This window comes from Elephas maximus, chromosome 10, assembly GCF_024166365.1.
Source record: "Elephas maximus indicus isolate mEleMax1 chromosome 10, mEleMax1 primary haplotype, whole genome shotgun sequence".
Lineage (NCBI taxonomy): Eukaryota > Metazoa > Chordata > Mammalia > Proboscidea > Elephantidae > Elephas > Elephas maximus.
The window spans coordinates 118,139,300-118,167,041 of record NC_064828.1 but is presented as its reverse complement, the minus strand read 5'-3'; the positions used below and the strand labels follow the sequence as shown (position 1 = coordinate 118,167,041).

The 27,742-nt window shown below is 52.0% G+C and overlaps 3 long non-coding RNA genes across 4 annotated transcripts; 2 read left to right on the top strand and 1 right to left on the bottom strand.

The window, feature by feature from the left end:
- The first annotated feature begins 916 nt into the window (after nucleotides 1–916).
- On the top strand, nucleotides 917–9,347 carry LOC126084269 (uncharacterized). Its single transcript, XR_007519009.1, has 4 exons — nucleotides 917–1,006; nucleotides 6,050–6,173; nucleotides 8,486–8,509; nucleotides 9,166–9,347. It is a non-coding gene; the product is annotated as an uncharacterized LOC126084269 (long non-coding RNA).
- A 7,096-nt stretch (nucleotides 9,348–16,443) lies between these two features.
- On the bottom strand, nucleotides 16,444–26,116 carry LOC126084367 (uncharacterized). Of its 2 annotated transcripts, XR_007519026.1 has the most exons (6): nucleotides 25,942–26,116; nucleotides 24,959–25,255; nucleotides 23,561–23,730; nucleotides 22,952–23,140; nucleotides 17,875–18,604; nucleotides 16,444–17,402 (listed from the first exon to the last, which is right to left on the bottom strand). It is a non-coding gene; the product is annotated as an uncharacterized LOC126084367 (long non-coding RNA). The 2 variants fall into 2 exon arrangements; XR_007519025.1 differs by having other exon boundaries at nucleotides 24,959–26,116.
- A 152-nt stretch (nucleotides 26,117–26,268) lies between these two features.
- On the top strand, nucleotides 26,269–27,527 carry LOC126084352 (uncharacterized). The gene is made up of 3 exons (XR_007519023.1): nucleotides 26,269–26,361; nucleotides 26,874–27,126; nucleotides 27,457–27,527. It is a non-coding gene; the product is annotated as an uncharacterized LOC126084352 (long non-coding RNA).
- The last annotated feature ends 215 nt before the right edge of the window (nucleotides 27,528–27,742 follow it).

The window sequence follows — 27,742 nt, the reverse complement described above, 5'->3', positions numbered from 1 at the left end:
TTGACTGTAATTTGACTTTTTACTGTGGCTTCTTTTAAGATCCTCTCTTTGACTTTCATTTTCTATAGTTTCATTATCATGATTCCTTTTATTGGCCTGCTTGGTTTCTGTAAGGGTTTTTTAATCTTTGGCATGATTTTTTTCATCACTTTCGGAAAACTCTTAGCCATTATCTCTTCAAATATTCTGTCCCATCTCTCTTTCATTTACTTCTATGACTCCAATTACATGTATGGTGGATTTTCTTACCGTTTCTTCTATATCTCTTGTCCTATGTCTCCCCAGGCTTCTGAATGGTTTCTTCTAACCTGTCTCTCAGTTAAGTAAGTCTTCAACTGCTGCTAAACCCATCCAATTTCAATTGACTCTTATTAGAATCTGCTAGCTGGTTTTTGTTTTCGAACAATCTTTGGTTCTCTACTGAAATTTTCTATCTTATTTTTTATTTCCTTGAACATAGTAAGCATGGTCATCTTAAAGAGTGTGTCTGTTAGGTCCGTTACCTGGAACCCCTGTGGCTGTGTTTCTATTGTCAGTTGAGAAGAATTCATATGCAAAGAACAACAACATAGAAATAATGCAAAGCAAAAAACAATACACAGAGAATGGCAGGAAACAGATGGCAGACAAATTCTCTGACTTTAACATATCAAGTAAACAGGGCCCCGTTTCTTAGGTGGATCAGCTCGTCCCGGTTTGTCAAGGACTGGAAACCCGGTGTCCGGGAAAGCCCTGGACGGTTGGTCGCCCCATTGGGACGCCGCTAGTCCCCCAACGCTCCCTGCTCCACGCACGGTCCCTCCCTTGCGCTCCGCCGCCCTGGCCATTCCCAGGGCGCCCGCCAGAGGGCGCTGTGGTGCGCAGGCGCGACCGGAGGCGCTCGGTCCCCGCGGCGCCGCCGCTCCTTCCGGCTTCCCGGCAGGCCCCGCGCGGCTTCCGGCGCTCCGTGACTTGCGTGCCGCTGGCTTGCGTCCCCGGGCCGCCGAGCCGCTCGTCCTTCGCCGAGGTGAGTGCGGGGCCCGCCGGCTCCGGGGGCGCGGAGGAGTGGGCGGCGGGCGGGAGGGGCCGCAGCCCCCCGGCCCCGGCGCCGCCCGCCGACCTGGGTCCCCGCCGGCCGGCGCAGCGCGCTTTTCCGCCGCGGCCTCGGGACCGTGATTCCAAGGCCGCCCACAGCGGTGGCCGTCCCGACCCCCGGCGACCCTGGCGGACAGAGTGGAGCCGCCCCATCGGGCTTCTCAGGCTGTCATCCTCAGGGAAGCAGACTGCTGCGTCGTCCTCCCGCGGAGCGGCCGGTGGGTTCGACCCGCCGACCTCTGGGTGACCCCTGAGCCACCAGGGCTCCTTCCCGAACGGCGAAGGGGGCCCAGACGTTGGCTCGTGGCCGCCCTTTCCCGGCTGTTAACGCGTTTAACGCACCTGCGTTGCCGTCCTGTTTTAAGTAGGAGCGTTCAGCGGCGTAGCCAAGGTCACACAAGTAGTTAGCGAAGAGCTGGAATCCAAACTAAGAGTTGTCATCCCGATCTTAGGGCCTTCTCAAGTTTCCTTGCAGCCCATCACACTTGTTCTCCCAGTTAGCCTTCTACACGTGCAGGTGGTGATTGTCAGCCCTGAATCCCGGGCCCGGCTCTGTGATTCAGACATCTTCTCTTTCCATTGTAAGGCCAAGTAAGAGTTTACTTTTTGCATGAGGTGCAAAATGCTACAGAGTGAAGCGGACACAGTAGTGCCCGTTTGACCTTTGAGTGGGATGGACTGTTGAAGGATCCAGTGCTGTAAGACTGTCACACAGCTGGAAAATGGGCTAGACAGGACGCACTTGGAAAAGCAGTGATCTGCTCTTCGTTAAAATGTTAGGAACATGCCACCTGTCTGGCCAGATACTATCCTTGGAAGCCAGGAAAAGGGGAGACAGAAAGGGCCACATGAACCAGAGGCTACATCATCCTGAGACCAGAAGAACTAGATGGTACCCAGCTACAACCGATGACTGCCCTGACAGGGAACACAACAGAGAACCCCTGAGGGAGCAGGAGAGCAGCGGGACGCAGACCCCAAATTCTCATAAAAAGACCAGACTTAATGGTGTGACTGAGATTAGAAGGACCCCAGTGGTCATGGCCCCCAGACCTTCTGTTGGCCCAGGATAGGAACCATTCCCAGAGCCAACTTTTCAGACATGGATTGGACTGGACAATGGGTTGTAGAGGGATGCTGGTGAGGAGTGAGCTTCTTGGATCAGGTGGACACTTGAGACTACGTTGGTATCTCCTGCCTGGAGGGGAGACAAGAGGATAGAGGGGGTTAGAAGCTGGCGAAATGGACACGAAAAGAGAGAGTGGAAGGAGGGAGCGGGCTGTCTCCTTAGGGGGAGAGTAATTGGGAGTATGTGGCAAGGTGTATGTAAGTTTTTATGTGAGAGACTGATTTAATTTGTAAATTTCCTCTTAAAGCACAATAAAGATTATTAAAAAAAAAAAAGAAAAGGAGAGAAAGAAAAGGTATTTGCACTTTACCATTTACCAGTCCTTAGGTTCTGAGCAAGGAGCCCTGGTGGTGCAGTGGTTAAAGCTCTTGGCTGCTAACCAAAAGGTCGACGGTTCAAACCCTTGAGCTGCTCCGCGGGAGAAAGATATGGCAGTCTGCTTCTGTAAAGATTTGCAGCCTTGGAAACCGTATGGGGCAGTTCTATTCTGCTCAGCAGGGCCACTCAACAGCCATGGGCTTGGTTTGCGTTTTGGTAGGCCCTGAGCAGAATATCAACTAAAACTTCTTTTGGTCCCTTCTCACCTCCTTTGCATCCTCCCAGTTTACCCTTTTCTTCTGAACCTTGCTCTGTATAAAGCCCCGCCTGGCTGCTCTTGCACTGCCTGAGTGAAAATGTCTCTTAAAGTCCTCCTCCATTTAGAGTCCCAGTGGCTTAGCATTGTTTCCAGCAGCAGGGTATTTGTAGCAGTCCTTTCTGTTATTGCTATGATCATTTACTGAGATTATTCCATACCAGGCATCAAGAACTCTGCGGGGCAGATAGAGGCATCCCTCTTTCACAGAAAAGGAAACTTCCAAAACAGCAGCTTCAGGGACTTGCCCAAGGTCAGGAGCGAAGCAGTGGCTGAGCTGGTATTGGAACTCAGGGCTCCCAGGCATTTGACCCCATTGGTCCTCCAGAACCTCCCTCCATTCCTTCCTTCCTTTCTTCCCAATCATCGTAGGGCTCAGAGAGGAGAGGAGTTCCAAAGGCTTCCTCTGGTCCTGTGTGCATCCCTCTCGGAGTCACTTCTCAGGCCAGAGCTGTTGGCACCTTGGAACCTCATGCTTTGAGCATCCCAGTACAGTTGAGGACAGGAAATTTGAGGACATACACTTCTGCAAGGGGTGTGGACACCCCTGGCTCTCCAGGAGGACCCAGCCACATACTCCAAGGTTACACTTGGGGCAAGTCTTCAGGACCTTTCTTCAGCTGAAATAAGTTTTCTTGTAGGGAGGAGCTGGGACCCAGGCCAGGAGGACAGACCTGTCATGATTAGGAGCACAGACATAGGTGACTTGAAGGCCTGGTGCAGGTGCAGTCCTGCCTGTCAGCTGTCTGATTGTGGGTAGCTTTTCCCAAGTGCCCACTGTGGGGGCTTGGAGAATAGCATAGGACGTAATCACGTAAAGCACCTAGCACATAGTGAACCTAACCCAACCTGCTGCTTTGAGTCGATTCCGATTCGTAGCGACCCTATAGGACAGAGTAGAAGGCCCCATAGAGTTTCCAAGGAGCACCTGGTGGATTCGAACTGCCGACCTTTTGGTTAGCAGCTGTAGCACTTAACCACTACACCACCAGGGTTTCCAGCACATAGTAAAAAAAAAAAAAATTTTTTTTTTTTTTTTTTTAGTAGATGCTGCTAAATTTGGGAAACATTCTTAGAATAAGAAACCACCAACCAAACCTGTTGTTGTTGAGTCGATTCTGACTCATAGTGATCCTATAAGACAAAGTAGAATTGCCCCAAAGGGTTTCCAAGTTGCAGCTGATGGATTTGAACTGCTGACCTTTCGGTTAGCAGCCGTAGTTCTTAAACATTGCACCATCAGGGCTGCCTTAGAATAAAAGCTGAACTCTTTTCCAAGGCCTTAAGTGGCCTAGCCCGTCTTCCTGCCTTGGTCCAGCAATGGCATTTTCTATAACAGGCACTTAATATACGGTACCAGACGCTGTAAACACTCGACATGTTCCTGTTCCTTGTTTCTCAGTTTGTAACACGTGCCTGGCATCAAGTATATGCTATGTCGTTGTTGTTGTTGTCGTTAGGTGCCGTCGAGTTGGTTCCGACTCATAGCGACCCTTTGCACAACAGAACGAAACACTGCCCGGTCCTGCGCCATCCTTAACAGTCGTTGTTATGCTTGAGCTCATTTTTGCAGCCATTGTGTCAATCCACCTCGTTAAGGGTCTTCCTGTTTTCCACTGACCCTGTACCTTGCCAAGCCCGATGTCCTTCTCCAGGGACTGATCCCTCCTGACAACATGTCCAAAGTATGTAAAACGCAGTCTTGCCATCCTTGCCTCTAGGGAGCATTCTGGTTGTACTTCTTATAAGACAGGTTCGTTCATTCTTTTGGCAGTCCATGGTATATTCAATATTCTTCGCCAACACCACAATTCAAAGGCATCAACTCTTCTTAGGTCTTCCTTATTCATTGTCCAGCTTTCACATGCACATGGCTTGGGTCAGGTGCACCTTAGTCTTCAAGGTGACGTCTTTGCTATGAGTTGGAATCAACTCAACGGTGATGGGTTTGTTTGTTTGTTTTTAATGCACGCTAAGTTCACATTTGTCAAATGAATGAGCGGTCACAGGATCCAGGTTCCTGTGATGGAAAACCAGAGAAGAGAAAATGAGGTTCTGTGTAACCTGAACAGTGGTGTGAACAGAAGATGAGCCTGGGGAGCAGGGGATGCAGTGGCGGGTAACCGAAGTCAGACGTTTTTAAGTAAAATGGAAAGTGCTTAGATCTAGTTGTGCCTGACAATGGTTTAAATTACTACAGACTCGTAAACCATTTCAGATGCTAGCAAATCATTTTAAAGTGAAAACGAGGGAACCTGATCTTGGGGTCTGTAGTGTAGGAAATTGTGAAAATAAAAGCATGACTTTAAAAGTTGCATATAAAAGTGAACTGTGAAGTTCAGGCATTGATGGATTTTCCCGGTCCAGCCCTGTAAATAATTATTTCTACTTGTTGAATAACATCCGTTGTAGCTGCAGCTCTTAAGACTTGGTGTCTTTGTCTTGGGCCATCTGTTTTATGTTCCGCAGTGGATCTCAGAGCTGAGCTAGGTTGATCAGTGTACCCAGGCCTGTGTGCTGGTTTCACAGGGCAGTCACCATGCCCTGACCATGTTCCTGTACAGCTTTGGACACCAACGCAGTTCTTAACGTGATGAGCATAGACTAGTTTTTCAGTTTGGAACTTTAAGAGGTGAGTGCAATTTTGGGCATAGCATTAGTGGAGGGTAACCCTGACAGAGAGGAGATGTTCAGATGACCGTGCAGGATGACCTGGCTGTAACTGCGCTGGTGTTGAGTGAGATGCATGTGCCAGTGCAGCCAAAAGGAAGCAGCAAGGGAGTTGCACTTGCAGGGCTGTGGACAGGATCTGAGTAACAGATGGTGGAGAGCATGAGCCACCGTGTGAACGGGGATGTCTTTGCAGACCGGGGGCAGCAGCCTACCACAAGAGCAGCTCCCTGTCGGGTAACAGTGGGAAATAGGGTCAACTTAATGAATAAATGGAAATCTTTCACTAGTTAGGTTTAGAACAGTGTTGTGTGCCATTGAGCCAATTCTGGCTCATATGGCCCCATGAGACAGGAGAACTTGCCCATAGGGTTTCCAAGGCTGTAATCTTTATGGGAACAGATCTTTCTTCCACACAGCTGTGGGTGGGTTCAAACCTCCAACCTTTTGGTTAGCAGCCAAGGCCTTAACCATTGTACCACCGGGACTTCTAGGTTTCAAACAATAGTCATGTTCATATTTATCGCTGTGTTCTTTTTCAGATGTTTAAAACCTTTATTAAAACTGTTTGGATCCCCTTGAAGCCCTACTATACCGAAGTCTACCAGGAGATTTGGGTAGGAGTGGGTGTGTTGGGCTTCGTCATTTATAAGGTCGGGACTATTGGTAAGTTTCTTTGCATTTGATTTATTTGAGGTCAAGAAGAAAATTGTTCCCAAATACAGTTAAGTTCCTATTGAAAAGGAGCTCCAAGAATTCTGTGATCTCTGTGACTTGGTGCATGTGGCGTGTCCTCAGTAGGGACCTCTGACAACAGGTGTGTCCTGAGGAAGGGTACACGTAAGGCTGTGGTTCTTAACTAGGAGTCGCATCAGTCACTGAGGGGGATCCTTTGTGTACACACATTGGAAGGCCTGCACCTCGCCAGCCCTAGCCCTAACTTCTATTTATAGGACATATGAGAGTGAGGAGAACAAATTAAATGCCGCCAGAAGGCAACAGATGTTATTGAGGGAGCATGGGTCTTTGGTCAGTTGTGAGATGGCAGAGTGCTTGTGGTTAAGGGGAAAAGGTCCTTACTGGTTATAGCTGCACACTGAGGCCTTTGAGGAAAACAACTGACTGGTATTTGCATTAAAATACACCAGGGAAAAGGGTCAGGGGTGCATGACACAAGATTGGCAGTCAGCAGAATCAGTGGTGGTGATTCTTGAAGCTGGGTGACGGCTGTGTGGATGTACCTTATTGTCTTCTCTGTGTTCCTGAGTATGAACGTTTCCATATTAAAATGTTTAAAAAAAAAAAAAGATACCAGAAGGAAACAAGATGGTGACTGGCGTGGTCTCTAAAAAGCCGGCGCATGGGGAAAAGAACCAGGGGAAGCTGTTCAGAGTAAGAAACTGAGAAGTCGTAGCAACCAGATACAGTGCAGGAACTTGGTAGGATGCCGGCGGGGGTCACGGGGAGGGCTTGTCAGCTGTAGAAGACACTTGGGGACAGTTGGGGAGATTTTAACGCCATCTTGATATTAAGGAATTAGGGGTTTTCTTAAGTATGATGGGGTTAGGGCAGTGTCTTTAAGAGATACAGACTGAAATATTTAAAGGTGAGGTGTCACGCTATGTGATGTTTATTGAACCTTTTCTAAAATTCTTTTCATGATAAAAATTTGGGGAGAAGTAACCACTTGGTTCTCTGTAGATCCAAGATAGGACCTGATCACATGTATTACTAAGCCATTGATTAAAAAGGAAGAAACCCAGTGTCGATCCGCAGATGAGTGGGTAAATAAAAGATGGTGTATATGTACAAGGGAACATTACTCAGAGATGGTGTACGCATACAGTGAAATATTATTCAGAGATGGCGTACGTGTACAGCGGGATATTACTCAGAGATGGTGTACGTGTACAGCGGGATATTACTCAGAGATGGTGTACGTGTACAGCAGGGTATTACTCAGAGATGGTGTACGTGTACAGCAGGGTATTACTCAGAGATGGTGTACGTGTACAGCGGGATATTACTCAGAGATGGTGTACGGGTACAGCGGGATATTACTCAGAGATGGCGTACGTGTACAGCGGGATATTACTCAGAGATGGTGTACGTGTACAGCAGGGTATTACTCAGAGATGGCGTACGTGTACAGCGGGATATTACTCAGAGATGGTGTACGTGTACAGCAGGGTATTACTCAGAGATGGCGTACGTGTACAGCGGGATATTACTCAGAGATGTTGTATGTGTACAGTGGGATATTACCCAGAGATGGTGTACGTGTACAGTGGGATATTACTCAGCCATAAACAGAGATGGAGGTCTGATACGTGCTATGACATGGACGAACCTCTTAAACATCGTATCAAGTGAAGTTAGTCAGCCACAAAAGGACAAGTACCGTATGATCCCACTTACGTGAAATATCTAGAATAAAAAAATGCATAGAGACCAAAGTTTATCAGAGGTCACCAGGGGCTGGGGAGGAGAAAATGAGGAGTTACTGCTGGTGGGGTGCTAAGTTTCTGTTTGGGGTGATAAAAAGGGTTTTAGAATTACACAATGGTAGCTGGTGGATTGGGCAACATGGTGACTGTCATTAACGTCACTGAATTACACACTTTAAAATGGCAGGTTTTATTGTTAAGTATATTTTGTCACAACAACAAAAAAAAAAACAATTATTTTTTTAAGAGGAAGAAGAAAACGTAATTTCTGAGGAAAACTTTTGAGGACACGGCAGGGACTGACTGCCCTAAGTCCCACAGGAGCTGTTAACCTCTTCACACAGCGTCTTTGGTAGCAGCTTTGCCGTTTCTTGGCTATGAGACATGACATTAGCTTTTCTATTATCCAAAAACTTTCTGTGATAGCTTTAATTAAGCTGTGAGCTTTCAGCCAAATGCTGATTTCAAGTGAGTTGACTAAAGGCATTTTTTTATGGTATTGATATGACTGATTTTTCTCTTTTATTTTAGGTAAAAAACGTAAAGCTTTGAAAGGTAAGATTCTTGCTTTTTAAAATGGCACTGTGGGTGGGGAATGAGAAGCACACGTTTATTTTCACTGTTCAGAAATGAAGCTGATACGTGGGTCAGTAAATGTGTAAGACACGAGTGGAAGACTTCAGGATGTGACATCTCCTGCCTGCTGCAAAAGAGAATTCTGACTTACTGCCTTTTACACTTTGAAAGTTAAAAACCGCTGCTCACCCCTCTGGGTCAAGTAAAACTCCCAGGAGCAATAGAAAAATGGGCTATCAGAGGTAGCTGGGGTCACCAGGAGGAAAGCCATGTTAGCTACGCGAGTGTGCCGTCCTTGTAAGATCCCCTATTATATGTGCTTCTCACATATCTTGGAAAAAAGCACTGCGTAAATTTGTCTATGCTGACATTTCTCTTCAGTTTGTTTTCCAAACAACAGTGAAGCTGTAGTTGTTTGATTCACGCACAAAGCCAGTGCCAGGTCTTGGCACCTGTGGGCGGCTGCCACGTGTGGGCACTCATTTACACAGCCGTTGGACCCTCGGCGTCCCACGTGGAAATAGCCCTCCGTACTTTTTTATGGTGCACTTCCTGACAGTGACATCTGCATGATAAACTGTATCCCCCTTGCTCCTTCCTTTCTTCACGGTCTGTATGCTGTGTTTCTGTTGCAGAAGCTTCGAGTCCTGCGCCTGACCAAGGCCACCATTAAGCAGCCTTACATGGAGTGCCCTTCAGATGAGACGTCAGTCTGGCTGTAAATTGAAGCAAACAGTTTTAGACGGGGGCGGGGAGCATGGCTGTCTGCTCGTCCGAGCAGCATTTACTGGTGGCATGAATAAACATGTGAGATGAACCTCTGCCTGTACCGGTCCTGCTTTCAGCGGCATTGCGGCAGCTCACTCCTGGGTGCTGGGCATAGCCTGAGCAGAGCCCCGGTAACGAGCGCAGCAGATGCAGTGGGGCCTCGCTGAGCTGCCCCAGCTCTGGGAAGCCTGAGGAACTGCAGGGTAAACGTCTCAGTTACCACAGGTGCCGAGGGTCCGGGGCTGGGCACTCACTCGCACCTCCAGTGTCTGGTAAATGTTTGTTACGTGGTTCTGCTGCCCACTCTTGTGGTCTCCGTGAGCCTCAGGTTTCTCCTTGGGAGAATGGAGATGATGGGATGCAAGTTCTAACTTCGTGTTATTGGGAGCGTGAGTCAGAGAAGGATGGGGAAGCATTTAAGTTGTGATGTGCTTTGGAAATCCAAGGAGGTGGTAGATCACATGGTGGGTGAAATTATAAGCTCTCGGAGAAATTTTAACAGGAAATAATCACTTATAAGGCAAGGTACACAGTATAAAAAAATTCATATTTGTTTCAGTCGAGCTAATACCAAAAGAATACCGCAAAATGTTTCTCTCCATCTAAGGCGGTTACCAAAACCCCCTAGGATTGCATGCAAGAAAAAGATTCCAAAGCAGTATGCATCAGGGGTACAGGTAAGCGCAGCTCGGTGGGAGCCTCGCTGTGGAGCAGATGCTGCCTGGGCGGGGTGTGCAGAGGCTAGCCCTGATGTTCATTGTAGACGAGTGACTGCCTCCTGCTAGTGACCTCTCTGAGCCTCAGTCTCTTCTTTTGTAAACTGGGGGTGAAACCGGCCTGTCTACCTCATTAACACCTTGGGGTTGTTGGGTTCTGAGAAGTTGACATGAAAGCATTGTATCCCTGGAAGACAGGTCAGTGGCGGTTAGAGGACAGCTTTGTATCACTCGTAACAGGAATCAGATTGCCTACCGTTGAGTATTCTGTTCTGTCCTGGCTCCAGAGTGTGAATCTAATGTGACTCGGAAAGACCCCAGGTTAAAAATTACCCGTCTGTGCCAGCAGTTCTCAAACGCGCGTGTGCCCTAGAATCACCTGGAAGGCTGTACGCAGATTCGCGGGCCCCGGTCCCAGTGTTTCTGATCCAGTGGGGCCAGTCTGGAATTTTCTAACAAGTTCCCAGGTGATCCTGATGCTACTGGCCCAGGGACCACACTGAAAACCCCTGATCTGTACAAAGAATGGGCACCCCGGACCTGGCATGACCCCTGTTGTACCATGACGCTGCTGGTCACTGGGTGCGCCGGGTGCCAGCCCTCGACCAGGCGTCTAACAATGAGCGTTTAGTCCTGAGACCCTGGCGAGGTTTTACAGAGGAAGATGCAGACAGATAAAAGCAAGTAATGTGCCAGAGGTGTCACAGCTGCAAGAGCCGGGGCCGGGGCCAGGACTCTGGAGTCTGCACCCCTCCGAAGAGGGTGAGGGGCTGGGGAATTGGCCCCCGAAGCAGGTCTGGTGTGCCTGCCCCGGGAGCGCCTCCCGTGAGGCCTGAGTCGGTCCTTTTCCCCTTTACTCTGCAGGGGCTCCTTCAGTTAAAATCACCTGAATAAATAAAAGTCGTGTAATAAAAAATCTAGTAGAGAGGTCACTAGAATTTTTGTGAGGGAGATTTGGGCAAAATGTATTCTCTGGAAAGGCATAGCAGTCCAGGCAGGCTGCCTGCTACAGGGGGCGTTTGTGGACAGAGAGCAATGTGCCAGGGCAGGCTGGAGGTTGTCAGAGATGGATACCCCCTTGGAAGTTTTGCCAAGGTCTGTCCTGCCTCAGCAAGGGGAACAGAGCAGCCTTCCTGCTACACCAAGCGGCTTCTGGTCCTAAAATCTGGAACAGAGGTGAGGGAGGGAGAAGCTTCTAGAGTCCCTGTGGCTTTGGGAACAGCCAGGGAGGGTGCTGGAGGCAGCCTGTAGGTGGGGCCAGAGTGCCTGTGGCCAGGGACACCTGCTGGCAGGGACGCCAGACTTGGAAATGTGCAGACCGCTGTGTCCCTGTGGAGCAGAGGGGGCCCCTTGGTGGTGCCAACGGGTGGAAGGTGTGCCTGGGGGGCTGTGGGGCAGCCAGTGTTCTGCAAGGAGGCTTGTCACCCCAAACCCACACACTCACCCCTTCCTTGCTCAATGCTTTTCAAACTACTGTGGGGTGGCTGAGGTGGAGCAAAGGGATCAAGGACCCAGCATGTGCAGACGTAGCTTTAAATGACACACCCTCGAGGATGTGAGCCTCCCCAGGAGGAGGGTTCCTTCCTTCTGCCATTGTCTCCTAGGGGTACATGCGCCCCATGGAGACCTGGGAGGGTGTGGTTCTTAGCATGCTCAGTGGATCTGGTTTCTCCTTAGAGCTAACAGGTGCTGTGCACCTGAGTGCCAGGCCCTCTTCTGACCACTTGCTTTTAACTCGATCTGTGACAACCCTGCGAGTCTGGTACTCTTACCCTGTTCCACACATGAGGATATGGAGGCCGGGAGAGGACGGTTAGCTTGCCCGAGTCACAGAGCTAGTAACTGGTGGGGCCAGGGTTCACCAGGGGCTACCTGCCACCAGAGTCAGGACTTGCCCTTCCACACTCTGGCTCCAAGGCGTATCTGTATTTTCTGTGCCAGGCGCGCTCATGCATGGATAATGGCAGATTAAATGAGTTTTAAGATTATGTATTTTAATATTAATCTAAGATTAATATTAAAATACACCGGTAAGTGCTAGCAAATCAAAATAGACTGAAGGTGGGGGAGCAAGCATGCAGAGGAAATGAGGTTGGCTGTGGTGTGTGTTGAAGTTGGGTGATGGGTACCTGGGAATTCCTAACACAGTTCTCACTGCCTTTACATTTCTTTAAAATCCTCCCAATGAAACATTTTTTAAAAAACACTTCAGCAAAAACAAGCCATGCAGCCAAAGCCCGTCAGTATTATACCTGTCTAAGGAGTTGCCACTGTAGCCCCAGGTTATGTCCAGGAAACGGCCTTCTTGTTACTACTCCTTACAAGGAAGCCTGTGACCCCAACATCTGTTACTAAAATGACTAAAGATTCAACTTTCACGTCTGGTGTAGACCTCAGCTGGCAAATGTCAGTCTAGAAGATTGTGGTGAAAGTTCCCATTTTATTTTAGGAACAAAAACTTATTTTTTTTAATTAGATTTACAGTTAAAAACTGAGATGTTCATCTTTATAAAGGTGCCTTGATCGGCTCGATCTGTTTTACAAATGTGAGAACATAGTTGCTTTTTTCCTGCCCTCCTGATGCTCAAGGGAGCCCTGGTGGCTCAGTGGTTAAGAGCTCAGCTGCTGACCAAAAGGTTGGCAGTTTGAATCCACCAGCCGCTCCTTGAAAACTCTGTGTGGCGGTTCTCTGTCCTATAGGGTCGCTATGAGTTGGAATCGACTCAACTGCAATGGGTAATGCTCAAAAAATATATCTTGCTCCAAATTGTAAAAGGTTGAGTTTTGCAGTCTGCAGACCTTCGGATGCACAGTGTAGATGCGTACTGTTTGGCTGAGGAAAAGTGGAATTTAGGTGTCATTTTAAAGATAACAAATTCAAATCTTTTTTTTAAATGTTTAGCGTTTGGGAGTAGGGTGTCCTAGAAAGGGTCAAAAGAGAACCTAAAGGTTTACAGCTGCGATGTGCCCCTTTCTTGTGAGCTAAACCATGCCTCGTTAACTATGTAGATGCAGGGTCCGAATTCCTGAAAGTAGGCAGCAGGCAATGCTGTTGTGGCCCCAAACCTCACGTGCAGCAGGAGAACTCCCTCCCACTTCAGTGGTTGGGGAATTGTATTTGGGTAAGCTGAGAAAGGGGTGTTTTCATGTGTGGAACTAGACATCACTATCACCCTGAGATTGCCAGGTTTCCAAGGTCACGAAACCCCACTGACTGCAGCACTTCGGGGGTCGCTACCTTTGTGAAGAGGACGTAGGTTCTCATAGACACGTCTTTTTTGTCGCTGCTCTCACCACCACCTCCTGGTACTGACTGGGCCCTCCCTGCCACAGGCCCTCTCTGTTGGTAAGTAGGGAGAAAAGCGTCTGGTCTGAGGTTATCAGCCAAGCTTAACCGCCAGGGGTGGTGGGCATTGAGAGCAAGTGGAAGACGCTGTTCCCTCTCGGTAGAAACTAAGTCATGTTGTGGGGGCTGGGTTGTTACAAGTGTTTGGGGAACTGGTGAAAACTTGGGGATGGTGTCTCAGTGTAGGGCTGCTGTAACAGGAATAGCACAAACGGGTGGCATTAGTGAACAGAAATTTTTCTCACAGTTTAGGAGACTAGAAGTCCGAATTCAGGGCACAGGCTCTAGGGCAAGACCTTCTCTCTCTTGGCTCTGGGGGAAGGTCCTCATCTCTTTTCAGCTTCTGTCTGGGTTCCTTGATCTTCACGTGGCATGTCTTCCCTGTCTGCTTGCTTGCTTCTGTGCCAGGTCTGCTCTTTTATGTCTCAAAAATGGTTGGCTTAAGACACACCCTACATTGATATGGGTTCATTAACAACAAAACCTTATTCCCAAAAGGGATTATATTGTATGTTGTGCGCCATCTAGTAGATTCCAACTCACAGCGACCCTATAGGACAGAACGGAACTGCCGCATAGGGCTTCCTAGGCTATAGTCTTTTCAGAAGCAGACTGCCACATCTTCCGTGGAGCAGCTGGTGAGTTCCGACTGCCGACCTTATGGTTAGGAGCCAAGCACTTAAACCACTGCGCCACCAGGGCTCCTTTCCACAGGTATAAAAAAAACAAAACCTGTTGCTGTCGAGTCGATTCTAACTCCTAGTGACTGTCCCATAATGTTTCCAAGGAGTGCCTCGTGGATTCAAGCTGCTGACTTTTTGGTTAGCAGCCAAATGCTTAAGGAGTTAGGGCTTGCAACACACATCTTTTATTTTTTTAATTGTGCTTTAAGTGAAAGTTTACAGTTCAAGTCAGTTTCTCATACAAAAACTTATACACACATTGTTATGTGACCCTAGTTGCTCTCCCTACCATGTGACAGCACACTCCTTCTCTCCACCCTGTATTTCCCGTGTCCATTCAACCTAAGCTCCTGTCCCCTTCTGCCTTCTCATCTCGCCTCCAAACAGGAGCTGCCCATTTAGTCTCATGTATCTACTTGAGCCAAGAAGCACACTTTTCACCAGCATCATGTTATGTCTTAGGCTCCAATCTGATCTTTGTCTCAAGAGTTGGCTTCAGAAATGGTTTTAGTTCTGGGCTAACAGGGTCCAGGGACCATGTCCTTTAGGGGCCCTCCAATCTCAGTCAGACAAACAAGTCTGGTCTTTTTACTAGAATTTGAGTTCTGCACCCCGCTTTTGGCCATGCTCCAGCAGGGACTCTCTGTTGTGTTCGCTGTCAGGGCAGTCATTGGTGGTACCCAGTCTAGGTCTTCCAGTCTCAGGCTGATAGAGTCTCTGGTTTATGTGGTCCTTTCTGTCTCTTGGGCCCTTATTTTCGTTGTGTCTTTGCTGTCCTTCATTCTCTTTTGCTCCAGGTGGCTTGGGACCAATTGATGCATCTTAGATGGCCACTCCCTAGCTTTTAAGACCTCCGACGCCACTCGCCAAAGTGGTATGCAGAACATTTTCTTAATAAACTTTGTTACACCGATTGACCTAGGTGTAACACATACCTTGAGGGGCACAATTCAGTCCATTACATCTGGGAAAAGTAAAATGCTAAAATTTTTTAAGCTACGACAAATTCAGAAAATATGGCACACAGTATTTTTTTCTATTACAATCTTTGGGAAGAATTTTGTTAAGGGTCTGATCTTATGGGCCTTTTTTTTAACTGGCAGAATATGTGACAAAATGGCTTTAGGTTGCATACATAGATAAACAGCCTCATCAACTAGCTTCCTTCATTCAATACAACATCTTACTGAGCTCTTGCTATCTGCAGTGCACCTGCCATCCTTCCCAGCAGGAATTCCGTCCACTGAAGGTATAGCGTGTGTCTGTAGTGGTTTACATTAAAAGCAGATTCCTGTCAATGTGTTTGTGCAGCTTGTGTCCCCTGGCACCTGAGACCATTCTGACAAGCTGGATCTGGGTTTCAGCTGGCACTGCCATTTATATCTTGTGTGACCTCAGCACACAGCCCTGACTTCTCTGAGCCTCAGCTTCCTCCTCTCTAAAATGAGGGAGTTGGATTGAATGGCCTCCAGAGTTCGTCTCAGCTCCATAATTGTACGGCTAATGAGCCTAAATTCCATCATCTGAAAATAAACTGGCCTGTGGAGCAACTGTAGGATGACAGACCATAAATTACAAGATTTACGTAACAGATGCTCGTTCATCTCTGTGTGCCTGGTGCCTGACACAGGACCAGGCACTTACAGCAGCCACTCAGATGTTTTATGAGCCTAATTGAATAAGGATGCCAGTTTTAAAAGTTTCCTAGCTCTTGGTACAATGGGATAAGGCTCGTCTTTTGACTACGTTAACAATTGTTCTATTAATGGCGAGGAAGTGAGAGGGGTTTTTGACTTCACGGGCCAGGCCTCACAGAGCGCCAGGCTTCGGGGCTGTTATAGCGGTCCATGAATCTAATCCTTTCCATTGCCAGGGCAGAAGCTTGTTCTAGTCTGGGGGCCAGAGCTGATCATCCTGGAGGCAAGGAGTCACACATGATTCAACTCCAAGAGACTGCTGCGTAAACTAGACTCCTAATTGACACAAATAAAACTGCTAAGTGGACCAGATACTGACACCTTAAGAAATTACAAAGAGAAAAGCAAATTAAACCCAAAGCAAGAAGAAGAAATAAGAAAGATAAGGACATAAATCAATCAAAAAGAAAACAGAAAAACTAGAGAAAAATCCATTAACTGAAAATTGGTTCTTTGAGATCAATAAAGTAGATAAGCCTCCAGCCAGATTGATGGGGGGGTGGGGGGTGGGGAATAAGGAACAATGCCGAGTCATCACTACCGGGAGTGAGAGAGGTGCCATCACTACCAGATTCTACAGGTATTAAAAGGATGGTACAGGAATATCACCAACGACTTATGCCAGAAAAGGAACACGAAATGGAAAACTTCTTTTAAGACACAAACTACCAAAGCTGACTCAAAAAGGAATAACTAACCTGAATTGTAGTACTACAACTATTAAAAAATTGAATTTGGAGTTTAAGACTTTCTCACAAAGAAAACTCTAGGCCCAGGTAGCTTTGCTGGTAAATTCTCCCAAACATTTAAGAATGAAGTAACACCAATTCTGAACAAATTGCAGCCAACTCATCCTGAGACAACAACTGTGGGTCAGGCTGCCACTCTTACTCAGGGCTTGGCCTGAAATCACCTCCAGTGGCTTTGTCTTAGTCATCTAGTGCTGCTGTAACAGAAGTCCCACAAGTGGATGGCTGTAACAAAGAGAAATTTATTCTCTCACGGTATAGTAGGCTACAAGTCCAAAATCAGAGCGTCAGCTCCAGGGGAATGCTTTCTCTGTCAGTTCTGGAGGAAGGTCCTTGTCATCAGCCTTGCCCTGGATTTAGGAGATTCTCCATGTGAGAACTCCTGGTCCAAAGGATGTGCTCTTCTCCCGGCACTGCTTTTTCTTGGGGGTATAAAGTCCCCTGTCTCTCCGCTCATCTTTCTTTCTCATGTCTCAAAAGAGATTGGCTTAAGACACGTGTAGATCTCATCAGCATAACTGCTGCTAACCCATCTCGTTAACGTCATATCGGTAGGGTTTACAGCACACAGGAAAGTCACAGAATGTTGAACAACCACACAATGCTGGGAATCATGGCCTAGCCAAGTTGACATTTTTGGTGGACACAATTCAATCCATGATAGGCTTCCTGGCTTGGTCACCTCCTCCCTCCTCAGCCCCTAAATTGCCTGCTCAGGAATCCTCATCCCAGAGCCGGGGTAGCCTCCAGAGCCCATCCTGAGGCTCCAGGGACAGGTCAAGGATGCAGACAGTGTGCATCTGTGGATCACTTCCCTTCAGGTGACTTGGTATCCCAACCCTGGGGCTTGGGAACATTGCCATGGGCTCAGCAGTGTCCCAAAGTATCCAGGATACTGGACACAAAGGGACTCCTGTGGAGACACAATGGGGCACTGCACAGGGAGCTAGCATGGCCAGCTCAGGTTCCGACAACCGGCCCACAGGCACCACTCCATGAAGACACTCCCCTTGGAACCAAAGGCTCTCTCTTGTGTGGTGGCTCTTCTCTGGCCTTGAGACAGAGTGGCTTCCGTGAACAGACCCTTGTGTACCCTGTGCACCCACCAGGAGGCCTGGGACCCTCCCATGAGTACCTTCCCTACCCTCCACCAATGGCACCTTCCTTACCCTCCTCCAGTGATACCTCCCCTACCCTCCTCCATGGACACCTTCCCTACCCTCCAGTGACACCTCCCCTACCCTCCTCCATGGACACCTTCCCTCCCCTCCTCCAGTGACACCTCCCCTACCCTCCTCCATGGACACCTTCCCTACCCTCCTCCATGGACACCTTTCCTACCCTCCTCCAGTGACACCTTCTACCCTTTTCCATGGGCAACTTACCTCCTCTGTTCTGAGTCCAAACACCTGAAGGAGACGATCTGATTAGCTCAGCCCACATTTCACACCAGGCTGTAGGTCACTGACCATCCAAGACCCAATTCCTTTGACTGGTGGGGTGATGGGAGCCGGCCATCCTTCCAGGGGTTGGTGGGGGACAGCTCGGATCAGCATCTCTAGTGCTGTAACTGCAGCCCCATCTGGGTGTGTTTGTGTCTTAAATACTTCATATAGGTGTGTGAAGTCTCCGTGTTCCCGAAGTTTTGTTTAACCTGTAAGAGGGACACATCATGGAATGCCACCCAACAGCCCTGATCTGGAAGTCCACATTTTGGTGGCAGCAGCTGTGGGCCACGAGAGTAGGGGTGTGCACTGAATCCAGGTGGCAGTGACCACGCTGGCGATCTGCACAGAGCACCCCACAGAGTTGCTGGTTGGGGTGAACAGAACAGAGGTTTCGTCTCAGAAGAGGAGAACCACCCTCTGCTCAGCCTTCGGTTTCACAGTTTAGGTAGTGAAGGGTTCACCCATCACCCTCCACTGGTCCTTCAGGGAGGGCTGATGAGGGCGGCCCTCATGCTGTGGTCCTCAGGGCTCAGCACAGGGGGGAGTCCTGGTGACGCTCACTTCTCCTTGACCACCAAGGAGGTGGTTAATCACCACCCGGGTTGGCGGTGGGAATGCCTCTAGACCAGGAAATTAGCTGAGGAGCTCTCTGTCCGGATCTGGTGGCCTGTTAAAAGAGAAAGCCCGCATGACACTGCAGTCCCAGGTAGACGTCCAGTGGAGTTCACTGTGGCTGGTAACAAAGCAGCCTTTGTTGTGGCTCCCACCCTTGGGAATGGCGGGTGCAGTGGCCAGTTAGCCAGTGTCCTGGGGTGGGCGTTAGCCTTCATGGGTTAGGCCCCCTGAGAGCAAGGGATCAATGGGGCTGCCAGCATCCCTCAAGGAGGCCGCGAGGAGGGCAGACCCCACAGGCAGTGTGTTGGGGTGTGGGATCAGTCTCCACATGGCAGCGGCTCCATTTGGTATGGAGTGAACGTGCGCGTACCCCTCAGTGGAACCAGGGCAGCCCCCATGGGCCCACCTCCTCTGGGGTCTCCCCACAGCTCCCAGGTCCTCCTGAAGGTGGGCCCACAGACTCACAGGCTCTGAGCGTGTGACCCCAGATGTCCCCCAAATTTTTAAAGTTCCCAGCTTGCTTCAGAATGAGGTGGGAAGAAGAGAACAGAGTGGGGGTACTAATAAAACAAGGGGGGGCCGATTGTTGATAATTGTGATGGGCATGTGAGGGTTCGTTATTAATTCTGTCTACTTTCGTAAAATGCTTGATTTGTAAAATGCCACCAATGTTTGACGTCTTCCACAATAAGCTTTTTAAAATGCTCTCCAGGGATTCGGCTCCACAGACAAGTTACCAGACGGAGATGCAGGTTCAGAAAGCAAGGGGGCGCTGCTGCACCCCAAAAAAAGAGCCTGCAGCCAGTTGAACATAGTTCTGCCTGACCCTACCAACAGCCCAGTGAGGGACAGCATGGGGTCCCCGCTAGGGAGAGACAAGGGAAATTTCAGGGGTCCCCGTGAAGGAGAGTTCAGAGTCCCCGTGAGGAGAGATGAGGGAGGGCATAGGGTCCCCATGTGACGGATGAAGAAGCCTGTAGGAGTAGAGGGCTGGGCCTGTCCAGGCTCAGGCCTGCAGAGTAAGGACCCAGGCTGAGAGAACCCTGCAGACCAAGCTCAAGGCTCCCTCGGTGGGACGCCTCCTCCTGTGCCCTGTGTGAATGTACCCAGACTTGCTGTGGTGGTGTGAATTAGGGGACGTGGAGTGAGCAAATGGAAGCCAGGCGGCTGGTGAGGGGCACCCCTGGGAACACCAGTCCAGACACACCCCACGTACCCTGAGTGTCCCCGGCCTGCCCCACCCTCAGGATCCAGGTCCCCTGCCTGGTGCAACCACATGCCTGGGGTGGGTCAGCAGAGCTGGGTCCCCCCACTGGGGAGGAGGGGCGTGACTGTCACCCAGCAGGCACCCCTGAGTTCTGGGCCCTGGGTGACTCTGAGCCCAGCGCTGAGTCAGAAGATAGCCCTGAGGAGAAGGCTGGGAGCCATTTCCGGCGCCCATCCTCCTCCCATCCTAATTAGCACCTTGGCCGCTAGGCCTCAAAGCAGGTCACATCCCTGGCTGCCCTGGAGACCTGGCCTTTCTGGCATGTACCTCAGGGTCCACCCCAGAGCCGGCAGCCGAAGCTATCCCATGGGATTCTGGTGGCAGGGCCCGCCTCACCTGGGCCCATCTGGCAAGGTAGGGGGCGGGGCGCACCCAGCCCCAGCTGAGGAGGGAGAGTATGTGGATAAGTGGACAGACCTGGGACATTCTTCAGAGTCCAGCCAAGCACTGGGTGTCACCTCTGAATTACAACTCCATGCAGGGGGATTCCATAGTGCCCCCCGTCTCCTCCCTGCGGGCATTTGGGCTCAAGCTTTGGCTCCACCTCGACTGCCACCCCCTTCTTAGCTCCCACACTTGGGAACCATGCCTGCCCTGTCTCAGCCCTCACCCAGCCCCTGACCCTCTCACAGCCTCATGTCCCTCCTGGGCCCCACCCCTTCCTTCTCCCCTCCGAGTCCTGATCCTGAGCACTGCCTGTGACCATGAGGGTGACTTCCTTATCCATAAAATGGGGATATACTTCTGTCGTGGACAGCCACTGCAGACTCAGGAGTCCTCGGCAGCCATTCCAGGTAACAAGGTGGGTCTCTGTGCAGTGATGCAGCAAGGTCTCCAAGGTGGTATTTGCTAAGGGGAAAGCAGTCTGCATAACGATGACCTACACAGTGATACCATTTGAGTTGAAAATCACAAACACAAAGCCAGAACTCTGTAGAAGCATGCGCACGTGTAAGTGACGCACAGGAAAAGGCTGGCAACAGAGACACCGAAGCAAGACAATAGGTCCTCTGGGAAGGGGGCAGGACTTAGGGGATCGATGAAAATGTGGATCAGGTTGAGTTCTGTTGGTGATATTTTAATTTTTATGAGAACGTATTCAAGGATTACTGTGATTTAAAAAAAAAAAAAGTTTAAAACAGCACCCTTCTTGCAAGGATGTGGTGAGAGCTGCGTTGAGGCCCTAAAGCAGGGCCCACCCCTCCTCCTCCTCCTCTTCCCCCTCAGCGCCTCCATTCAAGGAACAAGAGGTCGTTTACTCTTTCAACAAGTGCACGCTGTCACCTCCTCCATGCTGTCCTCGGGCTGGACTCTGGGTCGGAGATGATTACCAGGCGGCCCTGCCCTGGAGAGGCGCACAGGCCCGTGGGGGCAGAAACAAGCCGGGAGGGGCCGGACTAGAAGGAAAACTTCACCCCGAGCCCTGGCCATGGGGGACCAGCTTCGACAGGTGTCTCCTGAATGTTTGCAGGTGCCAGGAAATCCAGCTCCAAACACCCAGGAATATTTTTCTTCGAGAGGGAAAATTGTACCAAAATTAACAAACAGTAAAATACACCCAGTGAACCTGGACTTCCAGCAATAAAGAAGAAACAGAAAGTAGGCAACTTGGAAGAGTTTTTCAAACACTGACACCTGTAAGGTGTTCCTGTCACTTCAGATCAGAGCCTGAGGCTCTCCTAAGTGCTCAGTTAGGCCCCAAATTGACTGTAGGCCCACCAGGGGTCTGCGGTGGCCCTCAGGTTGCACTTTTCACACCCTTCCTCCCAGCCCAAGCTCTCTAGGTGGGAAAGCCTGCCCACAGTCTGCTCTGGCCCCCTGAGCTCCTTCAGCAAACGCAGAGACCTGCTCTGGGCCCGGTGCTGGGGTGCAGCCTCCAGCCACAAGGCTAGGTTCCTAGGCTCGCCCCCTGGCTCTCGTGGGCTTCCCGGATCTGGCTGTCTTAGCCTGAGAAGCCTACCAAGGCCAGGGAGACACACAGGCCTGTGTCAGGCCCCGTGGAATGCAGTCCCGGGCCCCAGGAAAAACAAGTTCCGGGGCGGCCTTCCTGGAGGCCACACCCGCTGCCCAGCAACCGCTGGGCTTGGGCAGCACCCTGGGAGCTCTGCTCCCTGTGGATGGCAGCAACGTGTCCATCTGCCAGGCCCTGGAGAGCAGAGTGTGGGCGGGGACCAGGGGCACAGGAACAGCCCTGCTAGTGGCCAATGGAGGAGGGCAGGCAGGCAGGGGAGACCAGGACCAGGGAAGTCCAGTGGCAGGAAGTGAGGCCCTGGTACACAAGGCCAGGGCCTTAACCCTGGAAATGGGCAATGGCTGAGGCCTGGTCAGGAAAGGAAAGTGTAGAGAGCCGGCCTGACTCCAAGACCCCAGCATAATGGACAAGTCCCCTCAGTCCCAGATGCTCCTGCAGGCCGAGTGCCCGCCCTCAGGACCCCCTGGAAATCCAGGCACCTGTGGGGAGGGAGCGGAACAGTGACCCCACCGACCACCACTCTGGGAGGCTTGGCTACATGCCAGGCTCAACCACCCGGCGGGACTCAGGACACCGGCCAGGAGGTGCTGGCCTCAACGGCCAAGCCTGGTGGGCCTGGCCACAAGGCTCACGTCCCTCAGCCCTACTCTAGTCCCCAGGGCGTGTAAATGGGGGTCACAAAAGGCTTCTAACCGGAAGGATGGAGGTTTGAGTCCACCAGGAGGTGCCTCAGAAGAAAGGCCTGATGCTTCACTTCAGAAAAATTAGCTGCTGAAAACCCCATGGAGCACAGCTGTGCTCTGACACACGTGGGGTCCCCATCAGTGGGAATCAGCTCCACATCGCCTGGTGCTCCACTCTGCCTCTGTAACCAGCACCGTGTCCCCCAGTGAATCCTCACAACTGCTCACGAGGCGGGCATGGTCATGATCCCCACACCCCAGATGGGAAAGTGAAGCTCAGAGGAGGTTGGTCACCTGTCCAAGGGCACACAGCTCCCACTCAGCAGGACCAAGGTTCAGACTTGGTCTGAGGCCAGAACTCCAGCTCTGAGCACAGCTGTGCCACCAACCACCATCCCCCCACCCCAGAGCCGCATCAGATCAACCGTCCCTGCCTGGGTCAGACTGCGGCCCTCCGGTCACCTCCCGGCCACTGACCTGCATCCTGTGAGGCAGTGAGATGAGCGGGGGGGCAGGGCTTCTGTAGTCAGACAACACCAGGTTCCAACTCACAGTCAGCCTCTAGGTCATGTGTGACCTTGGCCAAGTGACCTTCACCCCTCCCCAGCCTCAGCTTTCTGGCCTGTAAAATGGTGTGTGAGGACACATCAGCAGGTCGTGCAGAGGCTGCAGGAGAAAACAAGCAACCCATGTCCATCAAGACAGGACAGGCAGGGGGAGGTGTCAGCCCCACACCAGGGCCACAGTAAGGGTCATAGGTCACCCCCGGGAGCTCCCCCAGGAGCCTCCAGCCCGGCTGGCCCAGAATAGGCCTCCAGGGCTGGCGGAGGGCCTCCAACCCATGGTGTCCTCATGTGGAGAAAGGGTCAAACCCCCTCTCCTGGCCCTCAGTGGCCTCCCCTGACCCTGGGGGGCTGGAAGGGAAGCATAGCGCCAGCCCTTGTCCCCCGCCCACCCCAGGCTGGGCACCAGGAAGCAGCTGGGGAAACAAGATAGCCAGAGCCGGCGGCCGTGCTGGTCACCAGCGATCTGGGACTATGGCCCCCTTTGAGCCCCGGCCTGCCTGGTTGTCCAGGAAGTACTCACACTGGGGGCCGACTTTTGGGTGGAGCAGAGGGTCCTGACCAGGCTTCTTTTCCCGGGGCCCCGGCCGTGTCCCCAGGGCCAAAATACTCCTTGGTGTTGTTGCTGCTGAGCCTGACGGATTCTCACCCCTGAGCGGAGCTAACACCACCACCCCTCGACCATGATGGCTTCTGTAATCAGAAAATGACAACACGGCGTTCTAAAACAATAGCATAATCATCCTGCGGCCCAGTTGTAGCATCAAATGAGGTCACGTCGAGAGGGCTGTCTAAGCTCCCATCCCCGTGCCAGGTCCCATGCCACCAACCTGACTGTCCCAGGACCGAGGAAGTCCAGGGTTAGTCAGCCTCACCACACGGCTCTAACTGCCACCTTCAGCCAGCATCTCCGCACCTTTGCCTGAAGCAGAGGCTGGGCCCAGCTGCTTCCTGCCACTGCCAGCGTTGGCACAGGTTACCAAGAAGGTCAGAGGCCTCAGATAGCCCTCAAGGTAGGCATCCACTGAGCCATGCTCTAACCTCTGTCCCAGACCAATGGGCTGTTGCCTCAATTTTCCCTGTGGATATAGAGGCGTTAGTAGGGCTGGGACCAAGTGCTGGAGAGTGAAGGCCAGAGTGCTGGAGAGTGGGGGGCCAGGGTGCTGGAGAGTAAGAGGCCAGGGTGCACTCACTCTTGGCTCCCACCCCCAGGAACCCCACAAGCATGAGCTCGAGTCCCTCCTTCGATGTTGCCCTCAGAGCCGCACCCCTGCCCCACCCCGCAGAGAGCTTAAACCCAGAGGCCTCAGAGATCCAAGCCGCTTAGGATTTGGGGAAACTGAGAAGCAAAAAAGATAGATGCCAGGCCACGGTTCCAAACACCGAGAGTTGCCTGATAGCTTACGTCTCTGCAAGAATCATTCACCAGCCCCACACCCCACAAGTAACCTCATTGAAAGGGGGTCAAAGGTCTACAGCTGAGGCCTCTGTGAGGGGGCTCCTGGGGCCCCCCTGCCCACTCTAGGCCCTGCCCTCCTGCTCTGCACCCACAATGCCCGAGGCCTGAACCTGGCACCCAGCCTGGAGGCTTCTCTGGGGCTGCAGGGCTCAGCACAGCTCAGGCTCAGTGAGGGTGGACAGAGGGCCATTGGGCACAGGTCAGTGGGGTACAGGACAGTGGGGTACAGGACAGTGGGGTGCTGGAAGACAGTGGGGTACAGGCAAGTTGGGTCCTGGAGAACAGTGGGGCTTGGAAGGGCAGTGAGGCACAGGGCTGGGCTGATGAGGTCACTGACTATGCCATCACTGTCCCTCTCCTGGTCTCTGAGAGTGACCGTCTAGTGATGACCCACTTCCTCCTCCTGGCTCTGGTGACCCACCTGGCCCTCTGCTCCTGGGGGACCTCGAACCCCTGACTCACCGTCAGTGCCAGCTCAACAGGCTACTGGCAGGTGGCACAGTATGTCTGCCGCCTCACCACGGGGCTTCCGTCACGCAGCTCCGAGGGTCGCAGTCCTTCCGCCTACACAGCACTGCCAGTCTGCACCACACAGCCCTCATCTTCGCCAGGGTCGGGGTGGGGGTGCGGGGGGGCTGGGAATTCCATTTGGCTGACAGGAAACCGGGTTCCAGAGGAGACTAATGGCCCAGCGGGGGGTCGGCCGGATGGGATGCAGCCCCGAGCTGAGGGCTCCCCAACAGTGGGAGGGGTACAAGTCTGCAGTGGAAAGGGCAGGGCCGAAGGCCTGCACTCAGATGACCTGCAGCTGGGGCGTCGGGAGGCCATTGCTCCTGAGGCCAGCTGCCTCTGCCCCTAGGCCTGCGGGTCTTTCTGCTGACCATCACCAAACCCAGGGTGTCCACTCTGCCCTCCCCCCATCCTGGGAAAGGTTAGAGGTCAGAGAAGGCTCAGGAGGTGGCCAGCCTGTTGGGGTCCCTGCCGCAGCAGAGGTAAGCAAAGAGCCGCATTCCCACTGAGGGGGTATGGCAGACGACACCCCTTCACTCTGGGTGCTGTGTGTGCTGACGCTGGCTTTTCTCACACTGCCCTGAGGAGGCTGTTATCACAGGAAGGGAAACTGAGAACATCTGGAGGGGACTTGGCTTCCTCCCAATCTGGGATCCAAGGCTGGCCACGCCCTAGTGGGGGCCACACAGCCTGTCCTGTGGCAGGCGGGAAGCTCAGCCCCATGAAGCCTGATTCCTCAAAGGTCCTGCCTCAGCCCTGTCCCTGAGGGGCCTGGCCCACCACCCTGTGAGGCCACATGCCCTGAACCTCAGTGTCCAGAAGCCCTGATGGTCCTGTTGTGTCCTTCCAGTGGCTAGCGGCCCAGTGCCCATGCCTAGCCTGGCCGGAGCCCAGCAGGGGCCCAGTGAGTGTGGCTGTGGGGGGTCTGGCACAACCTCGGAAGACAGGACAGGAGCCCACTCCAGGCTGGCAGACTGGTGGGAGCTTCTACTTTTACATCCACTGCTTCCAGCTCCTCTTCCGGTTACAGTGAAGACTGACCGGTTCCACAGGTTGGGGTTCCTCTGAGAGGTGGAGGCAGCCAGGCTGTGCCCCGCCCAGCCTGGTCTGTGGCTGTGAAGCCTGAGATGTGTGGCTCCCACACACGTCCCCGTAGGGGACCCTCCTCCTACTGGGCAGTGGCCTGGGGAACATCTCCGCCTGCTGCCGGGGGCGGATCCAGGACGCTGCTGTAGCGGGCTCGTGCCAGGAGCTGGGCGGCCACTGCCCACCTGTTTCTGTCCTGATCCCTGCTCTCGGCTCACCCCAGACTCATCCCCCCCATGCCTGCCCTGGGCCCCGCCTAAGAGCAAATGGTAGGAGGAACGGGAAGGAAGGAAACGTGGGCAGGAGAAACTGGGGAGGAAGCGGCTTGGCTTTATTTTAAAAAGCAATTCTGGACAGTAATTCTCGGAACACCGATTTAGGATGGCAGACCCCTGTTTACATCTCAGCTGGGCTTGTTCCTAGTTCCTGCCCGGGGTGAGGGAGCTGAGCTCTCAAGCCTCAGTCTCCTCACCTGCGAAATGGGCTTCAGGGCTGGGGAGATGATGAAGAGATCCTCAGCCTCATGGTCAGGGGCCACCGTTACAAATTACCACAAAGTGGCAGTTTAAAAACAGTAGTTTATTCTTTCACAGTTCTGGGGGCTGAGAGCCCAAATCAGGGTGTCCGTTGGCAGGGCCATGTTCCCTCCCAAGGCCCTTCCTTGCCTCTTCCAGCTTCTGGTGGCCCCCGCATTCCTTGGTTTGTGGCAGCACGGCGCCCATCTCCGCCGCGTCTTGGTGTGGTGTCCCTCCTCTGTGTCTCTCTGTGTCTTCTCTTGTAGGACATCAGTCACTTTGGATCAGGGCCACCCCACTATAGCGTGACCTCATGACAGCTGAACTGATCACTCCTGCGAACACCTCGTTTTCAAACAGGGTCGCCTTCACAGGCACCAGGGCTTAGACCTTAGACATTTTTGGGGGGACACAAATCAACCCGCAACAGTGACAGACGGGCATCAGTTCCTTCGGCTGCCAGCACCAAGAAACCAGTTGAGGACAACTCAGGCAAAAAGAAGTCGGTGTTGGAAGGAGGTGAGAGGCCTCTCAGGTTTCAAGGGGCGTTGAAACAGAGGGATCTCCTCTAGGCAGGCCAGTGGCTCCGTTAGGCATGGGGCCAGGGAGTGGGGGGGCCCCAGGGAGCGGGGTGGGGGGCCAGGGAGTGGAGGGGCCGAGAGTGGGGGGGCCCAGGGAGCGGGGGGCCAGGGGGTGGGGGGGCCGGGAGTGGGGGGGGGCCGGGAGTGGGGGAGGCCAGGGCCCATGCTACTTTCACGGGCCCACAGAAATGTTTTTATTTCTTTTAAAATCAGAATGGGGGGAATCTGAACCTTTAAAAAAAAAAATTTTTTTTTTTTTTTTTTTTAGGTGGCAGAAAAAGGTTTGCTTTTCCAGGATGATTACATTATTTTTAATATTTCTGGAGCACTCAGGGTATTTTAGAGTTCTAGGAAGGAGGTTCAGACAGCCAGCGTGAGCCAGAGTCCATACCTGGACCAATCAACTGAGGCCACTGGGGCAGGTGACCCGGCCCAGACTGGCCACTGGGTCACCCCTGTTTTGAAGGGCATTCCTGGAGAACGAGGAGTGGCAGGGAGCCACCACGGTGGGGGTCTACCATGACCACTGGGGTCCCTTTGTGTTGGTTGTCACT